The following is a 24,714-nucleotide window of genomic DNA, read 5'->3' as shown; positions in this document are numbered from 1 at the left end:
AATTCAGTTTCAAGCTTGCTTTTTTGCCACAATCACACTTAGGGGAATGTAGTTCCAAGCTTGCTTCTTTGCCACTATCCTGCTTACAGGAATCCAGTTCCAGGCTTGCTTCTTTGCCGCAATCACACTTAGGTGAATGTAGTTCTAAACTTGCATTTTTGCCACAATCACACTTAGGGGAATGTAGTTCCAAGCTTGCTTCTTTGCCACTATCCTGCTTACAGGAATCCAGTTCCAGGCTTGCTTCTTTGCCACAATCACACTTAGGGGAATGTAGTTCTAAACTTGCTTCTTTGCCACAATCGCGCTTAGAGGCATGTAGTTCCAAGCTTGCTTCTTTATAACAATCACACTTGGGGGAATGTTCTAAACTTGCTTCTTTGCCACATTCATGCATACAGGAATGCAGCACCTAGCTCACTTCTTTGCTACAACGTAGCACCTAGCTCAGGTTTTTGCCACAATCACCCTTACAGCAATGTAGTGTCAAGCTTGCTTATTTGCCACAATCGCGCTTACAGGCATTTAGTTCCAAGCTTGCGTCTTTGCAACAATCAGAGGAAGAATGATATAGCACTTAGCGTGATAGTTGTAATCCATCCAAGGTTATAGTGCCTGTCTCATTTTTGTTATGCCCCAAGACATCTACTGCCCAGCTCACTACTCAGGGAGCTACTCAGTCTAGCTTAATCTCTGGCATCCCTCCTTCGGGTTCACTCTTGCCATCTCTTTTAACTTCTGCTTTGGAGTGATGACTTTGAACCTTGGATCCCCCTCTGCCGGGCTCCGATCCGTCTCAATTCTTAGCCTCCCTTCACTGGGTTTACTATGGTTCCCGAGCAGGGTGATAGTGGCTCATCCTTCTTTGCTTTCCTTGTTCCCTTTTATATCTTTTATACAGTTCAAAGGTTTTGGGATTCACTTCCCTTTCTTTCACAGTGCTTGTAGATGAAAGTCTTTCGATTGTACAGGGATTTTGCTTGACCCTCTGTATGACCAATTTAACCTACTTCGCTGGCCTCCCTACAGCCTTCTGGTATTTGCAGTTTTTCTCAGATGGGGCTCAACCAGAGTCTCTCGAGTTAGCACTCGTGTGGTGCCGCTTTCCCTCTACAGCTGGTCTCCCCTTCCCTTTCTTTCACACTTTAATTCAAAGTTCATTAGCCTTGGTTCGATGCTTGCCACTCCTGCGATTGTCACTCAACAGAACCCAGTCCTTATCGGTTCTCCCCTCGACTCACTGGTTGTAATGAACTGATTGGTTCCTGTCTTCTCTGGAGTCAAGGCCGGTACCACGGGCGCGGGAGCTTTCCTCGCTGCTGCTTATCAGCATACGCTTCTCCCGTGTACCGCTCACATCTGCTGCAGGACACTTGCGTTATTGTTTGCGGTCTTTGATTCTCCTTCATGAAGGTTACATGGGCCTCGGACGAAAAGGGCTAGGTTACTTCTCTCCTCGTGACCCTCTCGCTTCCTGACGCTTTTCTCCTTCTCTTGAACTGCCGCCTGGTAGCCGTCTCGTCATGATCTCTGCTATGCTTGCCGCTCTCACCTTGCTCATACTGCACTCTCCTGTTCCACCTTTTATCCCTGTGGGCAGAAGGAAGGGGCGGCAGGTGTGTGTGATTTGAGTAAATTGCCTGACTTTGCCAGACCCTCGGGTTGGGACATGTCAGGTATACACGTTTATTATAAGTCAGTTTTCTATCACAGTAACAAAAAGTAGTTGTGTTAGAAAAAGATTGTGTTAGAGGTTTCAAGTGTCTACGGTGTAGGATGGGGTAGTTTGCCAAATCGATGAGAATGACCAGGATGCAGAATGGAACATAGGGGATTGTGGGACCAGTAGTATTCTGTCATGAAAGATTGGGGTTCCAAAAGATGACAATCAGAGCGACAGTATTGTTAGGGTTTGCAAGGTAAGCGGGAATAGCAGGGATCGTAACATGAACCAAGGGGATTGTGGTAACCGTAGTGAGTTGGCAAAACAGCCTGGGATTTTGGAAAATGATACTCAGAGTGACGGGATTGGTGAGTTTTGTGAGGCAAAAATAAACAAGGGGGATTGTAGTATTTTACCTGAGTAGGTTGGGGACTTACAAAAGAGTGTCCGGGAATGTTTGGGGCAAACGTAGGAAAACAGGGATTCTGAGGGGGGGTTCGTTTTTGGATATAAAAGGATGCTGGTTTGGTGCGGAAGGATCATTGGATCCAGACGGGAGGGATGGAATGGAAGGAAGCAGGGCAGATGTATGATAGCCTATAAAGGTTTGAGGGAGTTCGCCCTCGTCTCTTCTCCATGGCTTCTGCCATACCGCATCTCACCTGGAGTATTTCCCCGGGCATTACCCCAGCCTCCCTTATCCAGGTGATCCTCTCCCACTGGTCCACCACCAAGAACTATATCCAACAGTGATGGCCATGTCCTGGCCGCCTAAATAAGGGAATTCCAGTGTATTACTGAGAGAACACCCTCAGGTCTCTGACATGACCTTCCCCTATGCTGGTTGGGCAAGGGGTTTTCATGTGGGAATTCCACCATGGAACACCTATACTGATGGTCCAGGTTTTCCAGCATACAACCTAGATTGGTATCGCCGGATTGCGTAGGGGATGTTTTAAGGTGTTCTTTCACCTCTCTTTTCCTTTGTAACCTTCTCTCCCTTGCTTGGATGTCCCTTAATTCTTCCTCTATAGCTTCCGGGCAAATCTCTTTGCTATGGCCCCTCTCACCACACAATAGGCATACCTCTAACTGCAAGATTTCTGACATACAGTAGATATTGATTCTCCCTTGTTCTTAATCAGGGAGCTAAAAAGATTTCTGAGGTATTAGGCATCTCTAGTTTTTGTCCCTCCTGGTTAAAGTAAGTTTATCCTCGCATTTCCTTGCTGGGGTACACCTCATTCTCTCTCTCTCTTGCACACCCTCTACTGTACCCCTTGGATAGGAAAGAAGAAGTTCTGGGGTTCTATTTTCAGCAGAAGGGATCTCGAGGTCTCCTCTTGATGTTTTCTCAGGGAGCATTACCCTTAAGGATTCACATATGAGGCTCTCTCAGGAGGTTTTCCAAGTGGTCTCATATGCTAGGATCCCTACTCAGCCTCCGCTATTGATTTTTACAGTGCTTGGGGAAAAGTTTAGACACACAAAAGTTAATTCCTCTTCGCGGGAGATAAGAGGTAGAATTTTTAATCTACATTCCTTATAAGACAAGATAAAAAAGGACAAACCTAAGGGATATTGCACTCTTATTTTTAACAAGATTAGAACCTTGTCCTTTCCCTGTAGGAAACAATCCTGAGGGCAAAAAAGATAGTAGCTATTACCCTCAATGCTCTTTCGGAGAGGTGAAATGGCTTCAGAGGTCAAGGGGAGAAATTGAATTCCCATTTTCTGTTCCATGGATGGAAAGGGTCGTCTCCGGCTCTCCGTTGATTCCTTACCATTGAGGGTGTGCTTATTGCTTCTAGATTTTCTGGGGATGTGACATGGACATTTCTATTTGGATTATCAACATGTAACAGGCTCTCCAAATATGATCAATTGCATCAAATCCCACTCTGCCACCATATGTGAGAAACTCAGGGTGACACAAGCAAGATCACAGTACAAGGGTGCTTATTGAACAAAAGAAATGGTATGCGGGTTGGATGAATGCCTAATCTATGGAAGGAAGCTGGACTAAATTGAAGCAGAGGCACACTGTCTATGCTCGCCCACCCTTTACTCCTATCCTTACTTGTTTGGGTCAGATCAGACTTTTCTGTGATGCTACTTCGGGTTCAGTAAAAGCGTGTGCTTATGGATTGAGTGCCCTCCCCTAAAACGAAATCTAGTAGTTGGCACTAATGTACTAGCTTAACTCCTGTCAGACTAGTAGTCAGGCATGTTATGTTGATGCACAATTAAGTATGTAATGGGAGAATGTGTAGTTTAAAATCAAAACAGAAAATGTGAACTGCGCATCAAGAAAAACCTGGGCTCGTTAGTATGCGTTCTCAAATATATGGAATTCTGGGTAAATCACTCTACCTCTTCAATTACCAACATTGATATCACTGATAAGTGATTCTGATAAGAGTGACATACACAAAGACCTCATTACAAAATTCATTATACTCTAGTGTATTGCTCTATATGTAATAATCATTGGGATAACATTTGTAGCACACGCCACAGACTGAATTGTCCATTATCTTGTTTCATGGTTCCGGTTTAACAGAAAGTGAAATACATTGGGCCTCATTCCGAGTATGGCGGTCCAGAAATAAGGGTGCCGGTAGCAATGTACACACCCTTTCTGGACCGCCATACTACAATGATACCAGTAGGGGTAACGGATCCCCCGGCAGGCCTGACCTGCCGGGTTTTCAGGCCCCTACTGGCATGGTTGTCACAGAAGCACCGGCACTGTATGGAACTCCATGGAAACGGGGAGTAACGGTTACTGCGGCCCTTGTGATATCCCTGTTTTACCGGGATATCAGGAGGCGGTACAGCTGTTACAGGGTTGCCGGAAACCCGACACCCACCGGCGGCCATTGTTATGTTATATTGCAGGGTTTTCTACCATGCTCCACTGCGATTTGCATGGTGTTGTGGCACTACTGCACCTTAAAAAGAGGCAGGCTGGGTTTGATTAGCACCGATTTAAATCATTCACTAAAATTTGCTCCTAAAAGAATATCAGTAATTTTAGGAAACTACTGGAGCTCACTTTAGAATTGCATGTGCCTAACCTTGAGAACATGTTATATTCAACAGTTACATGTGAGCAAGCTTTGTTTTCTCAAAATGCAACAATCAGTTAGAAATGTTGACTGTTTGCAGTGACAACTGCTGTGAGGCACCCAGTGCTTAATTTGTAAGAAAATAAGTGACAGTCCTCAAATATTTTAGAGCACGCTTGTGACACTGTCGGCGGGCAATTCCCTACCATTGCTGCAACCACCCACAGCTGCTCCTGACAGTATGGACATATTTGGGGTTTAACTACAGCTCACACCTGCTCATTGGGGTTGATGGATGCTCTGGCTATCATGACTTCATAATCAATCTGAGTCTGATACAATAAGTGCCGGGACTCAGAAATAAGTCCTGGGGCTGAGCCCTGGCAAACACCCAGACAAATTAAGGGCTGGTGTCTCCTGCTTCCCCAAATGTCTGTTCTTTAGATAAGGTAGCCATATCTGATATACATTCCATGCATACTATTCCTTCACCAGTTTAAGTTGGAAATGTTATTTATTTTTTGCTTTAAGAATGAGCAGACCAGTGGGTGCTTCATTTACAATCATCTGACTCTGCACCATCTGATGAAAAACTGTATGGGACTTCAAAAGCTAATGCATATTTCCAATTAGTCCAATAAAATGTTTACAAATCTGCATGGTTGTTATTTTAACACTGGACTAACACAGTGCCAAACTGTACCTTTACATTAAGGAAGAAGGGAAGGTGCAAGGAAGGTTGGATGTTGGTGTGCGTGCTATTTGGAATAAACAGAGCTCTGCATGTGGGTATGTTTCTAGGTGATGTGGGTCTGGGTCACTTGAGGTATCTGTAGCCAGAAGGGAATGTGTGCCTACCGTGTGAGGGTGAGTAGGTTCACATTGTCCTGCATGAGGTGATGGGTGCAAGTGTAGTGTTATAATGTTTTCAGGGAGTGTGGAGAGGGTTGTCAAGTAGCCATGTGTGGGCGTCTTAGTCAGAATGCATATTATGAGGTGGAAAGGAGAATGTGTGTGTTAGTGAGAGGAGAAGGTAGCCAAGACCCCACTGTGCATGGCTGGTGTAGCTGTAGAACCGTCCTACTGTTGGTGTGCCTTGGAGCAGAGTCATAGGTTCTTAGCCCACTAGCAGCCATGTTCCTCTTCACACCAACAAGAGGACATGAGCCATCTCAATGTTACTCATGTTATCAGCCTCAGAAGGATGACGTGCATTGCCAGCTGATCCAAGATACACGCATGTGACCATTAGCTTACACACAGATCCCTGAAGTAGGTTTAAAGTACCTATTCTGTGGGTTTACCTAGTGAAGCATAGGTAAAAGAAATGAAGTTGGTATGAGAAATGCAAATCAGGAGGGGGGAGCAGAGTCAAATCAAAATATGATGGATGCATGACCTTTGAAGTAATCAGTAACACTGTTATTTCTCAGGCACCTCTGCATAGCATGCTTTTCTATATAAATTGCGCCATTGCAGAAGGGCAGCAGCCATATGCAAATGAGGCTTGGTCCTGTATCCAAACAGAGCAGTCCAGTCTGAACTGCTAGGCCACATCACCTCTGCATGGGAGCATAAGTAACCCCAGTCATGTTTTGGTATAGAAGTCCAGGCCAGACTGCTCAAATTGGTGGCAGGACCAATATGTATTTGCATACAATAGAATAGAAGGTAGACCAGAGCAATGCCACTAGTTATGATTAATTCAAATACTTAAATCTAACCCTTTTTGGTTTCGGTTTTCTTCCTTAAATGAGTGTATGAACAAACACTTGCTTATTATACTTAGAGAATGGAGCTGCATCTCACTTATTAGGTTTAACAAGTCCCTGTCAAGGCTAAGATAATGAGTATGGGTCAGAGACGTCATTTTCATCAAAACGTCATCGGTGGCAAAAGCAACATCACACTCTCAATGCCATCACAGGGAGTGACATCACATAACTTCTGACTGTTATAAAAAAAAAGAGATGGCACACGTTGTTTGTCATTAGAGCAAGTGATGTTTCAAAAGTTAAAAAGTAAATAAGTTTAACAATAACATAACAAATAGTTATTAAATCAGCCAAAACTCTATTTCAATTAGCAAGCAATTTTTAGTAGGGGGCTGCCTTCATATGAAAAGGGTAGATGTATGATATGACTGGGTACACACGTCAGGAACAATACAGGCCTTGGGAACTTCCTTCATATGCCAGTTCAGTTTCATTTGGTAAATTACTACAATAATATGAAATGTGTAGGCTCTGTGCCGAACTGCAGGGTATTTTCACTGCTTCCATGGGGGAAGCCCGTTCCAATGAGGCCAGGGAGGTGAGGTCATTATCCAATAGTCCACTTGGGGGTGGTACTCAGTGGGTGGATCTCATGAGGAGGGAAACCCTTCATGGGACCAGTGACGATCATCTTGGGAGAACACAGTATTCCCCTCTCTCATTTCTGTCCCCTCCTTCCTTTCACCCCACTCAGTACCCTGTGGTCCCACACGTCTAGCTGTACAGAGTTGAGGAAACCAAGTCCCAAGAGACTACTGAGACAAAGTGGAATGCTACTGAACTCTATAATGATCATCAATTCAGTACTGTGATGAGGAGGCAGGGTGGAGCAATGAGAAATACCTATAGAAACCAAAATATGCAGTTTAGTTCATGCAGACTGCCTATTGGTCATCCGTGGTACAAATCAGAAGAAGCACTAACCCATTGGCCAAGCCTGCCCCAGAGGAACCGAGAACAAAATTTGAATGCTGCAAATCGGGAAACAGAGGAAGAAGCTGCAGACTGGGATGATGATGGAATGAAGCCGCTGTCTGAAAGGATGCTGAGAAGAACCGGCAGACCATGATAAACCAAAGAGAGGGTGCTGCCAAGAACTGGCAGACCACAAGAAACTGAAGAGAAACCAGGTATGTGGAAAGCGTGGGACACTTCCTGGAGGAATCCATGCAGCCGTTTTGCTGTTGCTGAAGGCAGAGCCGGGATGGGGACGAGAGAGCGAGCTGACAAAGGAGTGTCAGAAGGTCACTCAGAGAGTTGGAGGGTCCCGAGCAGGATCCCAAGCAGCGGGAACCTGGAAACAAGGCACGGGTGCTGCCTGCATCCATGAGAGGGGCTGGCAACCTATCAAAGGATGCCTAAAAGGGTCAGGGCCCAATACAAACAGAAACTGATAATAACTGGATCAAGGACCCTAAGAGAAAGATAAGGACATAGACATATAGCACATTAATAGGCACTTGGCAGGAGAGTAAAACAAGTATCTATGAAGGCCAATACCAAGGGGTCTGGGCCCAAAAAGGAAAAGCCAAAAGGTCTGAGACCAGAAAGAAGTAGCAGCTAAAACAGACTTTGTAAAGTGTCCTATGTGGAACAGTGCCTAGCAGGAGAGTACACAGGTCTGTTCAGTTGGAAATTGAGAGAGGCTTGGGTAGAGAACCTGCAGAAGCAACATACCAGGTTGTAGAACTCATATGAAGTTGGCCGAGTCCAACAAAAGCAAAGCACACATGCCAGGGACCCATAAAAGAGGGAAGAAACCAATAATCAAGGGGCTGAGGCCCAGAGCAAGTTGGGGAGATCCCAATAGAATATAATGGGGTCTGGGACCCACACAGAAGGAGTCAGAGAACAAGTCTGGGAGATCCTGACACAGCCCAGAGGTTTCTGGGGCCCATGTGAAAGAGAAAAAGAAGTGCAAAGAGCAGAAACAAGGAGTTGAGAGCCCATTGCCAAAGGAAGAGACATGTTATGGAATTCTGAGTTCTATGATCAAGTCTGGCAGGATAGTGCACCAGACTTGGTGCTACAATTGTTAATTGGAGGAAGAAAGAAGGGGAAGAGACCCTCACCCCCCAATAAGAAGAAAAATATGATTTGTGATAAAGAGGTTTACAGATAGGTCTGGCAGGATAGTGAACCAGACTTAACACCACGCTTGGAAGTTGAAGACAAGATCAAGGGGAGACTCCCCCTTGAAACTTGGGTGCTGTGTTTAAAGAGTCACTCATTGTGTTTTCACACCCCAAACTGAACTTTAAAGGTCTGTATCCAGAGGAAGAGATGCCTCCTTCTGGATCAAGAGGGCAACCAGTTTTTCCTTAGTTGGTGAAATAAAGCCGGTCCGCAGGCATTTCAGGTGAGTTACTGGTAAGTTGCTTTATTGTAGATATTTCAAGTATCTTGAAGCTATCTCATATGAGCCTATTGGCACCCATCACCCAGCTAAATTCTCTTCAACTGCAACATTCTCACAGCATTCTCTGTTACATCACTAATTCTATGCATCCATTCAATCAGATTGCAACAGTTGGTTTAGTGTAAGGGATGGAAATAGGTCTGGACATAGGGCCGTGGACATTTTGCTTTACAAGACATCCTGACAGAGTCCTTAGTGTAGGGTAACCCCTAATACAAATAGGACAAGATAGGTTTTTCCTTTTCTTTACCTTTATGATAAAAGTCTTTGTCAACAAGCATGCCACCACTGTGTCAGGCTCGTACTTCTGCACCCTTATATGTGGTGTCAGGAGTGGGATCTGACCTGGCTGACAGAAACCAGGAAACCCTAAAGTTTACAAAACATAGTGACATGCCTCCACCCCTCAGTGGCCACTTCAGCATCAATCGACTTTGATTTATCCAGCAGTCAAGATCTGATGAGAGAACCAGGGAAAGACACATTATATATACTGGTCTAGTCTTGTAGGCTCCCACGGGTACCTACATTAGGTTAACCTCCAAATTGGGGATAGCTTGGAAATATAGTTTGGATGTATTAGCTGGGGTGGTGGACCCCAATTATAAGGGAGATGTTAAAATCATTTTGCAAAATAATGGAAGGTATGCCTACCATATTAAGGTCGGATATAAAATTGCACAAGCAGAGATGTTTTTATGGGAGGGCAAAAGGTGCACTTGCTCCAGGTCCCCACTTTGGAGGAGCCCCACAATGCTGCCTGATCTAAAGAAGTCAGTTCCCATTGTTTACCAGACTTACAGAGCATTCACCAGGAAATGTTATGGCATGCTGCTCAGGCTCTTAACCTATTGCCTGTATGTTTGTGTCAAGTACATTCTGCTCTGATCAATTCATCCTGTAATGCATTCTGTGTTCAGTCCTACACATAGTTTGTGCATTCACTAGGATACAACTCCAGTGCATTCTCACCTTTCTATGGGAATGATATTGATCATGTGCAATAGCCAAAGTTCAAACGCATACTGATACATTAAATGATGTCTGGTTCAAAAGTTAGCTCAGAGTGTTAAAACACTCATTGCAGAGATATATATTCATATGCAAGATTACAATACTAATTTCCAGCAAGGTCAACTCAGCCTTTCCTATGTTTGAAGTTGATAAACTTGATATATATGTACTACGTTTTGTAGCACAACAGGTACTATTATCAGCAATGGTCCTGCGCCAGATAGTCCAGATAGTGGTTACTATAAATATCTAACATAGGATCAGTGTGGTGAAGGTCTCTAAACTGGTTTGTTCAGATGGAGACTTGTAAAACCTAGGCAGCCACCTCCAAGGAGCATAAAGTGTTAGCCAGAGAGCTGATTACGTATTCTAATTCAAGACTGTGAAACCAATGCGTTCATGCTTGTATCCTGGCTCAGCCAGCAGACAATAAAGTGATCCTGGAAAATCATCTTATATCACTGACATTAATGTTTTCCTGGAAAAAGTTTGTCTTCTGACATGCTGGTGCTGCTGGCAGGCATTGTTTAGCCTATTACCTGATCAGTCTTTTTGTGTAGGCCATTTCAGTGAAAGACCCTCTGGCATATTGTAAGATCTGCTCATGCTCATTTGGCACAAAAAACGGTTTGCTTTTCTGTACAACTCAAATATTTTACTTATGCTTATAAATAACAATTTTAAAAACCTGTGTTTTGGGCATATTTAAATCTTTAAAATATAAAAGAGAAACCCAGATGTAATATTTTGAATTCACAATTAGTATGATGGTAGTTATATACTTCACCTAATGATGGAAACAGGGAAGCTAGGAGCATTTCCCTTTTTGCCTAATACACTTCTATAACATTTTGTTTTTCAAAATTGTCATGTTAGGTCATGTGAGTTGTCTACTTTCCAAGCCAGTTCTATACAATTTACAATATTTGAGTTCATGGTAAATGCTAGAAAAGAAAATGGCAAAGTGTAGGAATTGCAAAGTAGGATCAAAACCAGGATCATCTCTTAATCAATGTGTGATCCTGGACATCTCATGTAATCTAGTATTACCTAACCTGTCAAAATTGTCACTCTTCAGAGTGATGTTATTCTCATGGTATGATCTTAAAAACAGCTTCACTCATGGTTTCTGTGACTGTAGTGTTGCCTCCTCTATAATATTATTGAGGTTTAAAATATTGGACACCCCAGCAACGTCTTTATTTGCTAGCTAATGGAAACTCTACTTGTAAACCATGTCCCTCTTCTAATCTCAGTCTGTCTGGACATGGACACCTTCCTGTGAGCTAATCGTCACCCACTATCTATGCTAGGGTATGTGTAGAGTTCTCCTTGCTGCCAGTTGATCTCCTGTATCCATGCTTGAATACTTTTGCATTCTGCGAGACAGCTAATCTGAGTTGTCTGTCTATTGTGCAATATGTGGACCTTTTTCATGCGATCTGTGTCCTGCATTTATACTGTGGCCGGTATACCTTCTTCGTGGCTGCTATTGGTGAAAAGGTGTCCTGTATCTATGCTAGAATGCAAGTGCCCTTGTTGTGGACTGCTTATGTTTGCCCTGAAATGCCACTTGTTTATCATTATTATTACAGCAAGAATAAAGAGTGTAAGGGCACTAACAGGGAGGATGCTTGGCTATTTTGATTACTGCTGGTAACATATTAATCTTTGTGTTTTGATTGCAATGAGTGGATGCACACAGATATTGTGGATCCCTTAATTCCTTTGGTTCGGTGGAGGGGGCCCCAAAGGTGTGTGTGCCCCGAGCCCCAAAAGTGCTTAAGATGTCCCTGTGCATAAGGGATATTAGAAAAGGCCGTATTCCCTGACCTACTGGAACTCCCTGTTCAAAATCAATCCGAAAGAGGGGAAAAGAGGTTTGGTGAAGCAGACATAAGAGAGGAGCCCTGCCCAGAAACACCAGCCCACATCGGGCAAAAGCAGAGGAGATTGAAATCATGCCAGATTTCGCCTTTGCTCAACACAATGATCCCATATTAGCCTAGGCCGTCCCCAAGGTAATAATGGAAGAAGGAAGGGAGATCCTCCCTTCTCTTTTCTCAAACAGGGCTTACTATATTGGGGAGCTCCAACCTCGAAGTTGTTATACGATCACAGTTTGTGGTTCCAAAAAGTCATTGTATAGCAGTCTTGGAGATCGCACACGCACACCTGATCTTGGGACACTTAGGGGCAGCTAAGACCCAAGGGCAAGTACTGAGTAGATTCTACTGTCCAGGGATTTTTGCGGAGATAACACATTTGGTCACAACCTTTTTCCTGTGCTAGAAGACAACCCAACACCTTCCCCTCAAGCCCTCCTTCAACCCTTGGCTATTATAAATAGACCATGTTCCCGCATAGGGGTAGATGTTGTAGTTCCACTCGAACCAACCTGGCTTGGAAATATATACATCTTAGTCATTTTAGACTATGTGACCCGCTACCTAGTAGATTTCCAAAGGCGGAACAGTTCAACCCAGAAAATCCTCAAACACCTGTAGAGGAGCAGTTGTGTGCATCTGCAGGAGATCCCGCCCCCCTACCTTCCGTGCATTGGAGACATGGAGACATGAGATCGTGCCGTGTCTAACACCCGCCATAATACCAATACCACAGCGATCTACATTCTGATTGGCCAAGAAATCTTGTCCTTGGTCCAGTAACAGGCGACTCTCGGAGGTCCTGTGCAGTAAGAACGCACAACAGAAATCAATGTGCCAGGGGGATTCTTATATCTAATGTGTGGTAAAATTAACCAGAAACCTGAAGAAATGTCAGGGTGTTCACTGTTCTAAGGGCATTCTGTAAAAGTAACGCCTTGCCGTGAAGGCTTGGCGACACCTACGAAAAAGCTACCATACAAGTGTAAGAGAATATATATCGCTGTCCCAAGAAACAGACCCACATGGTCTGCTATCAATGGTTATGGTAAGTCCACTTGTCTTAAAAGTCAATTAATTAAAATAAATGTGTTAGAATGAGCTGTCCTGAGTGAGGAAGTACTCTAAAGGCATGCTGGAAAATCCTGTTCTAAATGCCTTAGGTTGATTGGCTTAAACGGGGGAGTCCACTCTTTGCACGCTTTATGGAGACCCCACAGCTCTGTTTGCAATGAGTTCAGCTGTCTACTCGGACCAGACAATGAACGAATGATCTTGGAAAAATGACAGCAACTTATCTGTGTGGAAATCCCAATTCCCAGCGTGGGGGGAGAGGGGTCTGGGGCATGGCAGGACGGGAGATCCAGAAGGAAAGTGGTATTTTTTCCTGTGCAAAGTTTTTAATAGGCCAAGGCACACGCTGTGCACTTAGCCTCATTAACAAATCACAGCAATAACAATATAGAAATGTACAAAATGTTCTGCAAATGCAAAAATGTGCTCGTTCTTCATTCTGTAGTTTGTTCATTTAAAAAAGAGTGGGATTGTTTCTCCCGTGTGCATTCACTATTTGTGATTGAACAGGTTTAGTGAGCTGGGCATTGGCAAGTTCCTATTCGTGCATGTGCTGTCTTGTGTGCTCATCTGCTAACCCTTTGTGACCATGGCCTCATTTGTGTATTGCTTCATAGATCTGAGGCAATGAACACAAAGCCAGAAGCCAGTCCAATGCCACAAGTGACTGGCAGCATGTGCCAGCAGGTCATCTTAGCTATTATTCCATAACTACAGCTGGCGCATTAAAAATATTTTCATCACACAGAACAAGAACATAACAGGTCCTGAACAACTGCTACAGGATGACCCCGGGTACCGCAGGAATCTGGCAGCCACAGAAAACGTGAGCAGACCACCTGAGAAAAGGAAACAGCCCCAACGTCAACCGACGTCAAACCCAGCCCGGTGTAAGCACTAGGCAAAGCAGGCAGCTGCCTACGTTCCTGGCCAGCCGGGGGCGCCAAAGAGCAGTTTTCCTGTGCTTTCAAGAATTAAAAACGACGTAAACCAACCTGAATTAAAGAAGCTGCTGCATAATGTCTTCCTACAATTAGGGGGCGCCCAGCAGCACAACACAGTGCTCACATTTCTAGGAGCCTCTCACATGGCAGAGGAAGCAGGGCCATTGCCTAGTGGCAAATGTTTCTGAGCATCACTGTATAGTCTGTTTCAAATGAAGCATAGTGACCTGGCAGGTAAAACAAGGTGGCCAGGGCATTCACTCAGACCATGGGAGTCATTGTAGAACTCTCCTGAAACATCTGGCGGCAGATCATGGATCCAGCAAAGTACCCCTCGCAGGCAGGAGCCAGAGGGAGAGGGGGTGGGTATGGGGGACTCGTACGCCTTATCCACATAATCTCCGAATAGGTCAAAGTGTGCTGTGCTTGCAGCCCTTTTACTCAGAAGCACTTTCATTAGTATGAGCAATCTGAAAGCTATAACCTTTTAAGCAATGCTGGAAGGGCTGACTCCAAGAACTGACCCCATAATTGACGTGTTGCCGTTTTTTGCCCTAAAGTGGAATTCATGCAACTTTAAAACGACTTCATGAATAGACTTTATTTTGGGCGTACACAATATTTGAAAGTTGAATTTGTTCATATCTGTGATAATTCACAGCTGCAAGTATTATCTAGTATTTCTTGGAAAGTTAACCACGATGCCCAATTCATTTGCAATTTGATGTGCTTTCAAAGAAATACTGAATCGAACCTGGCCGTCTTTGCCAGTATATTTATATCCATTCCAGGTTATAAATTCAACATAGGCATGTTGGCGGAGAACATGTGTGCATTTTAAGGGTAAATGCATATCACTCCACCTGTCAGAGTTGTATGTGTGTCTTCTGATGTTAAAATGCTGGTCAAACTTTTAAGGAAATTGTACAGTTTGGAAGGTCACACTAGCAAGTTGATGATGGAACACGAGACTTGAACCTTCAGATTGATGGCACTTAAGAAGCAGGGCTGAAGCAACTAATAATCCACTGGTTGTGCTACTGAACACAGAGGACACTGATGACACTTTGCCTGCCATGCACTTGCGCTCCAAAGCGCCACATATGCGCAGCTACGCTGCACTGCCCTGAAGTCTTAGAACATGCACCCTGCTGCCCCCTCCCACCTCCCTCAACAGCCTGGGATTGGCTAGTGGCCATACTGGGCAGACTTGGGAGTAGAGACTTTTTGCAGTGGGCAGTGGTCGTGTGTGTATCTTCTTCACATCGCCCTTCCACCCACAACCAAATCTGACTGGTAAGAGACTGTGGAAAGCAGGCAGGCGTGCACAGTGCAGCCCCTGAACTTGCCCCACTGCCCATCCAGCACACAGTCACTGGTGGGAGCTGCTTATTGGGTTAGAGGGGCATATAAAAGGGGAGCTCTCCTCGTGCATGGGAGCGAGCAGGCATGGTCTAGAGCTCATGCTGTGCCTGTTCTTTGTAAGAGGAATGTGAACAGTCCATGCCTGAGCTGTGCAGCCTGTCTGTTCTGTTTGCGAGGGAAGCCTGTGCTGGTCCAATGGATCTCATGACTGTATGTGCTGTATTTGTGAGGGAATGCACTTTTGGAAACGTTGCAGCACTGTGATGTATGGGTGTCTGTGAGGCCATTTGGACCTGCTGCGTCCCATGCTGTACCTTCTTTGATGCGTGACAGTAACTTGCAGTGTTACTGACCGTCGATGCATCAGTCCAGTGTGAGACGGAAGCTTTCAGTACTGCTCCCTAGGTGGTTCCCGTTCTTTGTGTGAGGGTGACTTATTCTGATACCCATATTGTACGTTTCCTGCAGGTCAGGGAAGTTTCAACTTCTGCTGCATGTGTTTTCTTGTCTTTTCTGTGTGTGAATAACAGAGGCAGAAATATGGCACGCATAGCCAGTGGTATTTGTACTTTGTATTGCAATTTGAACTTATACAGCTTTTTGCACCAAAGTGCTGAACAAATTAAAGAGGTACATCAAATGTCAGTAAATGAAAATCAGAAGGTAAGACATTTAGGAGGATAAAATATAGTTTTTGAGAGGTGTACAAAAAAGAGAGTAAGAGGGAGGCGAACAAAGAACCAGTGGGAGCCAGGAGAACAAAAGCGCAAAATCAGGATGAAGACAGTGGTAGTTAAACCTTGAAAATCATGGGTACTCACAGAGAGCCAGTGGGATTGGTGGAAGGAAGCAATGGCCTCCTTCCAACAACCTTTAAATAGATGCCTTCTGTATGTAGATTAAGTGGTTCACGACAGCCCCGAAAAACGCCTCACAGTGGCAAACATGTGTGTTTGGGGGATGGGAGGGTGCAGGAAGGCGATGTCTGAGAGTCACTATTTTCACTTCTACCAATATCATAGATTCTGTTTTGATTCTGCCTATTTGTATTGCTAACCCTTCCCGATCTGGACATAGTTTGGAATACAGCCTCCATATCATGTATTGTGCGTGTAAGAGGGAGGGATTTAATGTTGCCTTGCTGTATAAAGGTCTAAAACATGATAGAGAAAACTGCAGCTTGTGAACATGGTGGGCAGGACACGCATGTGTGAGGTATTGAGGACACATCGGGGAAGAGGGGATTGTATTGGCAGGACGCATGGGGTTGGTAGTGTGGGCGGCAACATTACCATTTGCCTACGGTGCCAGAAATGCTTGCACCAGCCCCGCGTCAGACCTGGAACCACCACGTCAGGAGCTGCAATGAGGTATCTGGATGACGTGGAAATAACCGAGCTTCAGAGCAGAGATCACAGATGCAAGGCCATCCATCAAAGACAAAGAGAGAAAGAGGAAGAGACTGAGGAAGAGAGAAAAGGAGCAAGAGAAAGAGAAAGGGAGAGAGACCAGTGAAGAGAGTGACAAAAAAAGAGAGAGACTAAGGAACAGAGGAAGAGAGAAACAGAGCAAAAGAGAGAGAGCAAGAAAGAGAGACAGAGAAAGGGAAAGGGACGAGGGCAACAGAAAAAGTGAGAGAGAGCGAGAGAGAGCAAAAGAGAGACTAAGAAACAAAGCAAGAGAAATGGAGAGTGAGATGAGGGGAGAGAGAACGAGAAACAGAGGAAGAGAGAGAAAGGAAATACAATTGAAAGCGAGAGAGACAACTAGACAGACATAGAGAGAAACAGAGGGAGAGAAAAATAGTGTGAGAGAGAAATAGACAGGGGAAGAGAGAGGTAGAGAAAGGGGAAGAAGAGAGAGAGAGAGAGAGAGAGAGAGAGAAAACTTGAGAACGTGAGAGGGATAGAGAGAGAAAGAGAGAGAGAGAGAGAGAGAGAGAGAGAGAGAGAGAGAGAGAGAGAGAGAGAAAGACGAGGAGAAATCAAGAGAGAAATAAATGGGGAAGAGAGAGAACGAAAAAGAAAGAGAGGGCAGGAAAGCGAGAGAGAGGGGAAGAGACAAAGAAAGAAAGAGTGACTGTGAGGGAGCAAGGAACAGAGGAAGATAGAAAAAGAGAAAGAGAGAGAAGTAAAAGCACACTAGAGAAAGAGAGAGGGAGAGAGATAAGATATATCAAGAGACAGGAAGAGAGAAACCGAGAAAGATAAAGCAATAGTGAGGGGGAGAGTGATTGCGAGCAAGAGAGTGCGAACGAGAGAGACAGAGAGAGTGTGAGAGAGCAACAGCGAGAGTGAGAAAGAGCGAAAGTGAGAGCAAGAGAGTGAGTGTGAGAGAGAGACGACATGAACCTTGCACGGAGTGAGCAAAGCTGGCACGGACGTCAGTAAGCCAGTGACAAAGTGAATGCAAGCAGTTCACCTGGATGCTGGAATATAAAGTCACAGTTCCTAAAAGACCTTGGCCCTCATACGACCCTGGCGGAAATCGGAAAACGATGGCGGAAATGCAATACCGCCATCGAATAGCGCTCGGTGCGACTATGACCCGTCACCGCAAAGTACGAAGCCATTAGCGACACCGTAGTGAACGCCAACGCTAACTGCACCAAGCACGCGCGCGCGCCATGCGAAACCGCAAACACCACCATGGCGCAAGGGTACGCCAATTCCGACCCTAGCGGACATGTACCTAACGCCATCAGGCATGGCGTAATGTACCATTCCGCCATGGTGAGAAGTACGGCATCGCGAATCAACCGTAAACGGCCCCACTGAGTGCCTGTACACCGCTCCCTGCCCACAAAGTACAACTCCCCGTAGGTGCAATGAAGTCACAATGCAACCATTGAAATGTACAAGTCACCCATGCATGGCAACGAAGAAAAGAAACACAAGAGGGGCCAATGGGAGCTGCAGGGCACAGATGGCACGAATACAGAAGCCATACCAATGGACATGACCACAGTCCCCCACCAAGAAACGCACGCAAACACAGGCACCTGTGACCAGCAATATTCCGAGATTCACATCATTCCACCAGTCCACCTGGCTGACCGGCATCTGTTACACAAAACCCAATCCCCCGCCCCTGAGCATGACAACATTCAAACTGTCATCTTGGCAGCCCCCATCCCTGACCTCACGGGCCTAGTAGGCAAACGCGCCCAGTACAGTACCACGCAACTAAACTCCGAAGCTGGAACCCAATGCAGATCTCCTCACAATACATCGCCCCCCAAATAGGCATATGCCACATCACTTGCAAAGAAAAACGCTACACGGGCCAAATCAGAATAGAAATTTAATGCACATCAAAGTCACCAAGCCCATACAGCCATCAGGCCATGAACTCCAAAACACTAATCACCATTGTGGGCTGCATCCGCAAGAAATGACCAGCCACTACTTGTGTGTCGCCCTGTTCCCCCATGGTACACAGAGCCACATTCACGTACGAAAAGGCAACATGGAAGCGCACAGAACCGCAGGGCCGTCCCAATGGGGAGGCACTAGTCCAGCTGAAAGGCCGAAATGTTGCTCCGAGCCACCAGTACTGCGTAAGGGCATGTGGGCCATTGGCGATCGTCCCATAAGATCGTAATGCTGCTCCACTGATTAACACGAAGCAGCAGGTGTCGGGAGTAAAACCCATCTGCAGGAGTGGCATACAGATGGCAGTGGCAAAAGGGGAGGAGATACCTGTCAACCAAAAGAAAAGAAAAAGAACAGAATGGCCATCAGAACTACATTCCAACAACTCACTTCAATGATCACACGAAGTCCACAGCCATATGCATGCTAGCCCACTCCAAAGGATCATCACCACCCCAAAACCACTTGCGACTCATAACCATCTATATCGAGGTGCAAACACCATCACAAACGAGTGTACCTGTGCATGCGTCTGTCAAAACAGAATCCATCAGATGGGAATGTTAACGTGCATGGACACAAGTGTCTGAGGGCGCGTCGAGACAGGGAGGGCTCAACAAGGCCAGATAGACGATGGTCCCACTATGGCAGCCCTGCATCACATAGCGCAGGGGAGGCGGATAGATCCCAAGAAGCCCTGTACATGGAAAACTCTGTATCGAATCACCTGCCCATGCATCCATTCATCATTCCCTCATCCCGGGATCAAAACGCCTGAATAATTACTCACATAACATTAGAAACATCCATTGAGTCTGTGCGTTATGCAGCCTGCAAAATCCACAGTGCCCCAGCCCGTAATTCCAGTGTTGTGAAGTAACATGTATTTGGGAATGGCCGGCCTCATCGCCCACGTAGCTATTGCGCATCCCAAACTATTCATATCAATCATTGCTTCCTCGCCATGGGCCCTGTCTCAAGGACATTGAACAATAGAACGTTATATTTGCAGTCAGACCTGTGGGCATCTCCTCGCCGCTAGCTGGAAACCGAAAGCGCCGCCCTTCGAATTCCTCATTTGCAACATCACGTCGAAAAGGCATCTGTGGCCGTTTGAAATCACTAATTATTCCATCGAGTGCGGCTGTGTGTGAAAATGGCAACTGCCTTCACCCACAAATGGGACGCCCCGCCCGTCGTTGCAACTCGGTACAGTGATGCATGAGGGCCCACCGTTACTCGAGTACTACGTTCCACTGACCCTTCACAAGTCTGTTCGCGACTGCACAGATAGTATGTGAAACAATGGGACCACAGCAGAATGAACATATCAACCAATCTTACACGGCCATCGGGTACAAATACATGATTGCAATAGCAAGATGCCATTCCCCGAATTGCAGCGTTGTGCGCGGGACGTGCTCGGCCAAAGGGGAGAGCAGTTTGCACAGGTGGAATTAATCACCACAGGTGGAGGCCATACAGCCTGAAAACACATAAATTGCACAGCCAGTCTCCTCCCACAACCACACCGAAATGCTACCGGCAGGACTCGCGATGTTGGCCCTGGGGGACCTGATAGCACTGCAAGTGCTCCAACTCCAAGAAGAAGACGAACACCAACTACAACCAGCCGCACGGAGGAGACGCAGGAGGAGGAGGAGGGCAAGGCAGGGCCAGCAAGGCCCACCAGCACAGCCACTACCACCACGCAGGCAGCCCGCAATCCCACGCCTCCGAGCACATCCGTTCAACCTCACTGATGAGCAGATCCACACCCTCTACCGTCTGGACCGGGACACCATAGCCGCCATTGTGGACATGACACAGGCTGACCTTGTCAGCATGATAGATAGCCCAACCGCCATCCCACCCCTACTGAAGGTGGTGTCTGTGCTCCACTTCCTGGCCACAGGCACCTACCAGCACACAGTCGGACAGTTGCATGGCATTTCTCAGCCACTGTTCTCACGGACACTATTTCAAGTGCTCGATGCCCTCCTGCAGCACGCAGACGACTACATCTCTCTACCACGCTCGGAGCAGGAAATTACCAACACAAAAGTGGGATTCCATGCACTTGCCGGCATACCGGGTTGCATTGGTGCCATCGACTGCACCCATGTGGAATTGGTCGTCCCACATGCCATGGAGGCCCAGTACCGCAACCGAAAACAATTTCATTCCCTGAATGTACAAATGGTGTGTGACTCCAACAGGATCATTACACATTGTTGTGCCCGATTCCCTGGATCAACCCATGATTCTATGGTCTTGAGGAACTCCACAATACCACGCTACATGGAGCGACACGCAGGGAACAGATCCTGGCTACTCGGTGAGTCTCATTACATGCACGATTATGTGGGGTATGTGATTTGGCAATGACCTGGCAGGAAGGGGGGGGGGTGTGCGTACGTATCAATGGCATTCCACATCATACGTTTCTCGTCCACATACAGGTGATGCTGGATATCCACTGAAGAGATGGCTCCTCACACCAGTCCGGAACCCACGGGACCAGCATGAGGAGGACTACAACCATGCCCACTCACGTACCCGTGTAGTCATTGAACAGGCATTCGGCCTACTGAAGACTCGTTTCCGCTGCCTCAGCAGGTCTGGCGGGGCACTCCTGTACTGCCATGAGAAGGTTGCAAAGATGGTCATGGCATGTGTCATGCTCCACAACATGTGCGTACGTAGAAATGTGCCCATGCCCCCTGACGCAGAACTGCAAGCACCTGATGATGGTCATGATGGGGGTGGGGATGTGGCTGCACCTCATGGAGTCTGCGAGGCACCGGAGGCCCATGACATTCGTCAGCATCTCATTGATGCATGCTTCTAGTACTCACGCCTGGTGGCTGATACATGGACACGGGACTCGTGGCACTGCGTGTGTCTGGGACATGCACAATATGGACTGTACGCCTATGATGGCCTAGTACACAAAGATCAATGTCCACACATCTCATTGGTTGATCGTGCACTTTTTATGGCATATGTGATGTCATGTTGAACACCCTATCGACCCGCCACCCAAGTGAGCCCAACACACCCCCTCCACCCTCCTACCTCCCCCCCGAACACCAGTGTCCAAAGATGCTCATTGTCAGTGGGCTGTCGCTATTGCATGCCCCCTCTGCGGGTATCAGGGGCACCCCTGCCTGTGGAGCGCAGGTTCCTTCCAGATCTACGTTGGGGGCTGCCCTGGACGGAACTTGCAACGGATGATGTGTCTGCCTGCTCACGTCCATGCATGTCCCTAAGGGTTTGCGAGAGCTCAGTGAGCACACGGCGCACTGCGGCAAGTTCGGCACACACGTCTTTGGACGTCGCATGCAGTTCCCCCCTCAGGCTCTCGGTGCTTCTCTCCATTTGGACTCTCAGGCTCTCGGTGCTACTCTCCATTTGGACTCTCAGGCTCTCGGTGCTACTCTCCATTTGGACTCTCAGGCTCTCGGTGCTACTCTCCATTTGTGCCCTTAGCGTCTCTGTACCTCTCTCCATTTCTGCCCTAAGTGTCTCAGTTGATGTTTCTATGTCTGCCTAAGTGGCCCCACATTCATCGGCATGGTCCTTGAGGAGTGTGGCCAGTTGCTGCTGTTGTACGATTAACTGGTCGAGGGACTGTTGCCTCTGCTGGGCCATGGCCATTTGCGGGGGTGTCACAGAGGGGCTGTTGTCCTCATGTTGCCTTGCCACAGGGCTTGTGGGGGATGGCCAGTCGTCGTCTTGTGGGTGCCCCTGCGTGGTATCCTCATGTTGTACGGGATGGGACAGACAGGGGGATTGGGACAGGTTATGGATGGATCTGAATTCGACATCCCCGTTTTCTGTGTCCGAGCATGCTGCCATCAATGGGGTGTCACCTATGGTGCTGCTGCCACCAGAGGCAGTGCCTTCTGTGGCATCCATTGGGGGGACCTGTGGTGGTGGTGTTGTGGGCATGCTGGCTGCTGGGGTGCCTGTTGATGTTCCCTCCTCTGTGCTGCCACCTGATTTGTGCTGCTGCCGTGTCTTGATGCGTGCAGCTGAGGTGGAGGGTCTCTGGCCGTTGGTCTTGGCCCTCTTTGCAGGTGTGCTGGTAGGGGTGTCCTGTAGCTCGTCGTTTGGATCGGACCCTGTGGTGGATTAAAGGAGGGCGAGGGTTATTGATGGGTCTGTGGGAATTGGAATGGCATTGTATCACATGCTTTGGGGTGGTACCTGAGGGTGATTTGGGTCGGGGCCTTGGAGGTGCTTTAATTTGTGTGTGGAGTGAGGGTGCAGTTGTTTGGCAGCCTGCAGTTAGGGTGTGCCTGCTGCACGTGTAGTGCGTGTATTAGGGGTTTTTAATTATTTATGTATTTATTGTGGGTTTTAACGTGCGCTATCAGGCCGATGTGTGTGGACGTTCTCCTGGACATGTGTTTCTGTTGCTGTGGACGCATGGTACTTCACATGGATGGACTGTGTGGATTTGGCATTGTTTTATCTGGCCCACCTACCTGTATCTTCGGATGTCTGCACTCCTTTCTCCATCCCTCCGACTCCCTCTATGCTCTCCATTCCGATGGTGGAGGCACAGATTTCTTCCCAGGGGGTCAACTTGATGGGTGATTCAGGACCTCCCCCGGTGGCTGTGGCAATGTTGCGGTTGGCAGAGAGTATGCTGCGGACGCGTATCCGCAGGTCGTCCCATCGCTTGCGGCATTGCTGTGGGGTGCGGGGTGCGGTCCCCACCGCACTTACCCGCTGTGCCACCAGAGCCCATATGGTCTTCTTGTTTGCAAGTGCCGTTCTGGTCATTTGCGTGGAGAAGACGACGGCAGCATTCTCCTGGAGGGTCTCTGTTAGCACGGTGAGTTCCTCACGGGAGAAGTGGACCTGCCGCTTGCGGTCGCACGCTTTCTTCGCTACTTTTCCCATTTTTCTTGGTTTCGCTAGGGTGGGTGACGGGTTGGGGTGTGTTTCAGGGTAGTGATTTTAGTGGTTGTGTGGTTTTAGTGGTTTTATAGGTGTACGGCGGGATGTTTCCCGTTCCGGGCCCATGTTTTTACTTCCGTTTCCGTATATTTCCGGTCACCGTACTTTCCGGTAGGCGCACACTGCGGTGACCGCTAAGAGGGGTGGCGGTATAGCACCTAGGGCGCCGTACGGCGGCGGTGTGGGCCGTTTTGGGGTCATTTCCGCCATCGCGGACTTTGCACTTCCGCCGTGGCGTGGTGCTCGTGCCCGATGGGTCGGAATGGGCCGCACTTTGCTCCTTCGTGCAATGGCGGAAACGCTATTTACGCTGTGGCGCTCCGGTCAGTCACTTTCCGCCAGGGTCGTAATGAGGGCCCTTGTGATAATAAACCACACCAGTCATTGAGGAAGGGATGGCAAGGAGTGAAGCTGGCATCCAGGTCACAGCACCTATAGCATGATATTAAGATAGTACACACTAGGAGTAACGCCGCACCCTGGAACTGTGAATCCCAGCTCAGGGCGCACCTCTAGAGAAAGAATATGTATTTGATTTCTTATTTATTTGCATTTATAAAGCGCACAAGCGGCCCAGAGGCATTGTGGCGCTGTTACATGGAATCGGCTTAGTTCCAGGTAGGTGTACATACTTGGGTACATGATGTGTTACATGGGTAGCAATATGGTTATATAGTCAATAATACAGGGAAAGAACAGCAGTACAAAGGTTGCCAAAAACCCATTAAGCCAGCACAACCCCATGGGACTGTTACAAGGTGGAACCTGGAGTCAAAGTTCCCGAAAACCTGCAAACCCTCACATCTAGTCAACTGCTGCATGCTGGAACTTGGAGAATAAATCCCCTTTAGACATTTCAATTACCAAGGAGTCAAAGTGGCCAGCACCCCCACTGAGAAAGCATACTTACACATAATTATGGTGTGCTGTACCTGGAGGTCACTGTTCCCAGAATCCACTGCTGCATGCTGGTACTCAGAGTCAAAGTATCTAGAATCCCACTGAGAAAGTGTACTCCCAAGAACTGATGCATGCTGATACTTGGGAGTCAAAGGGGCCCACTGTATCCATTCTTATTGAACTGAATGCCTGCATACCAAACCAAAGTTACCAGAACCCCACTGGCAAAGTTCATTTACGAAGAACTGTTTCTCTGTG

The 24,714-nt window shown here is 47.0% G+C and overlaps 1 protein-coding gene across 1 annotated transcript in view; it reads right to left on the bottom strand.

Annotated features, from left to right (window-relative positions):
- The window catches only part of SLC16A2 (solute carrier family 16 member 2), an 803,764-nt gene that overhangs the window by 272,911 nt on the left and 506,139 nt on the right, over positions 1-24,714 (bottom strand). The window lies entirely within an intron of this gene.

The sequence above is a fragment of the Ambystoma mexicanum genome, chromosome 5p (assembly GCF_040938575.1).
Source record: "Ambystoma mexicanum isolate Mex_15411 chromosome 5p, UKY_AmexF1_1, whole genome shotgun sequence".
Lineage (NCBI taxonomy): Eukaryota > Metazoa > Chordata > Amphibia > Caudata > Ambystomatidae > Ambystoma > Ambystoma mexicanum.
The sequence above is the reverse complement of the archived record's forward strand: the minus strand, read 5'-3'. Positions and strand labels throughout refer to the sequence as shown.